This window comes from Eptatretus burgeri, chromosome 3, assembly GCF_056783735.1.
Source record: "Eptatretus burgeri isolate ZD-2024b chromosome 3, Ebu_testis_v1, whole genome shotgun sequence".
NCBI classification, from domain to species: Eukaryota; Metazoa; Chordata; class Myxini; order Myxiniformes; family Myxinidae; genus Eptatretus; species Eptatretus burgeri.
In genome coordinates, this window is record NC_140963.1 from 98,468,181 (window position 1) to 98,470,785 (window position 2,605).

Below are 2,605 nucleotides of genomic sequence, written 5' to 3' on the forward strand. Positions count from 1 at the left end.
GCGAGCAGTCGGGGACTAGACATTAGGCATCCAATATGGCGGAAAAATCCAAAATGGCATCCAAGATGGCCGATTTTTGGCCACTGGAAAGTTGTTCCCTCCAATGTGGGTTCTAATATGTCGAGTTATAGGTTTTTGGGTGTGCTGAATTCGTTTTTATGCTCTAAAATGCAGTATATCTGTCACAGAGACATCTGCGTGGGTCATGCTCTCGCGTTAAGAAGTAGTTCTTGCAAGTCCGAAGAAGAATTTTGAATATTCTCGCCCTCATTGATATCAGAAAATAACAATTAAATATTCGAAGGTCAAACATGTATTTATTTAACATGTACAGTGTATACACGAATTACTCGTATACTAATGCCATAATGAATGTTCTAATATGAATTCATGTATGCGTGCCTATCAGCCTCGATAATCAATAATATTGGCAATGGTATGGCATACATGGCTGTAGCGACATTTCAAATTAAAATTTCCATAGTTCAAAAACATCAATGTTCACACTTCGCTTCATATAGTTATCTACATTTTCTGAAGAGTGGATTTCGTGTATCCAGAATAATTCTGCCTGTGCCACTCAACCACTTGAAGCAAAGCTTGCCTTTGCTGTTCATCCCTTGTTTTGTCTATAAAATCCGAAATCAACTTAATTCTATGCTCTGCAAGGTCGTTAACTACGTGAACATTGTGCACATAGTTTGCGAATTTTTGGTAACCATCACTTTTTGGCCATCTGCTTGCAGGCTCACACATCCATTCTACATCTAGTACATCATATAGTTCAAGAAGATTGAATAACCGCCACGAGTCGTCATCTATGAAACTGCTGAGACACAGGTCACTACTCTCATTCTCATCCACGGCCAGAAATTTTGGCTTTCCTGAGCTGAGTTGATCATGAGGTAGTCTAGGTGTCTGATGCAACAGTTTTGCCATCGTTTCTCGCTCGTCTGTGGGCACGTTGGAATTGGCAAGAGCGAAAATTACCAATTGCGGTGTCAAATACCATAGGTGTCGAATCGACACCTGATATCAATGAGGGCGAGAATATTCAAAATTCTTCTTCGGACTTGCAAGAACTACTTCTTAACGCGAGAGCATGACCCACGCAGATGTCTCTGTGACAGATATACTTAGCCTTAACTCCTTTCCCTTCTCGTTTCAATACTCCCCCTTCATCGGGTTTTGTGTGTGTGGTGTGTGTGTGTGTGTGTGTGTGTGTGTGTGTGTGTGTGTGTGTGTGTGTGTGTGTGTGTGTGTGTGTGTGTGTGTGTGTCCTAGTGCCTGCCTGCTTAAGTAAGACTGCAGAAGATGGTTATTGTTATTATTATTCCCGCGCTTTCGAAGAAAAGCGGGAATATTGTGATTGTCTCCGCTGTCCGTCCGTCTGTCTTACCCTGTAACTCCTCCTACACCGTTTGAAATAGGAACTTGAAACTTTGGGACATAGTAGATATATGTATGGGGAAAGCAACAACACTTTCGGATTTTTGATATGACCCCTAGAGGCCGGGCCAGAGGGGTTGGGGTCATGTGAGTCGATTTTTTTAAAGTGTATTTCCCATTGTACATGGTAAATTATTTTATAAAGAATTTACTTATGTGGCCCCCATGAGTGACAAACAGTCACAGGTTTTACTGTATTTATCTAATTGATTATGAATAATTATAATTAATATTATACACAGTTCATTCATATGATTAAATTGATGCACAGTTCTAGATTGCTGGACAGTGTTAAATTAATGTTTCATGAAATGTTGACATGCTTGCAATGACTTCTGATTTAGTAAACATAGTAAGTCTTTGGTCATAAAGCACATCAAATAGAAAAGAATAGTCAATCCATTTTGCAAGATAAAATTTCACCTAGCGTTAATGGGACAAAGCAGTGCACGTGGGAATATGCGATGGTGTGCCATCGACAACGTAGTTCTCGTTGTCATTATTTTCGCATTAAGTCTGCTCTGTGTCCGCTTTTGTAAATTGCCTGTTGATTTGCTGCACCACACCTCTCCCCCCTATCTCTGCACAACACACCCCAATAAATCCTGATCGGGCCACATTGCCCATTTTCCTCGCCCATTGTTAAGAAATTATCATAAGGAATGTTCCCTGCTCGTTTTTGTCTTTTCTTCCATTGATCCAGCATGGTCCGAATCCGAGTTTAGCTGGGACTTTATTCCCAAAGATCCATTCCTTTTAGCCAGTACGTCCTTGGCAGTGTTGCTCGGCTGCATCCGATCCGGTAAAGTGATCCGGTCCAGTTGAGTGATCCGGTTCGGACAAGGCGTACCGAGGGCGTGTTCCCGGTAATTAAAACACGTGATTAATTAGGTAACCCGATTGACCATTAGACGGGCGGACCTGAGGTCACACAATTGAGTTATTGGCGTCCACGGTCAGTTAAACGACCCGCCGCGTCACGGAATTATCCGTGTGCGACGGCCTACAATTTCGGGGAGTCTGGTGGGAACCGAGATAGCTTCCCCCACATAGTGGTCTTCTCACCTGACCCCCAGCCTGCAACAGTTTGGTGTCAGGAGTGGGACGGACCCCTAAAAATTTTACGGGATTCGAACCCACAACAATTTGGGATCTG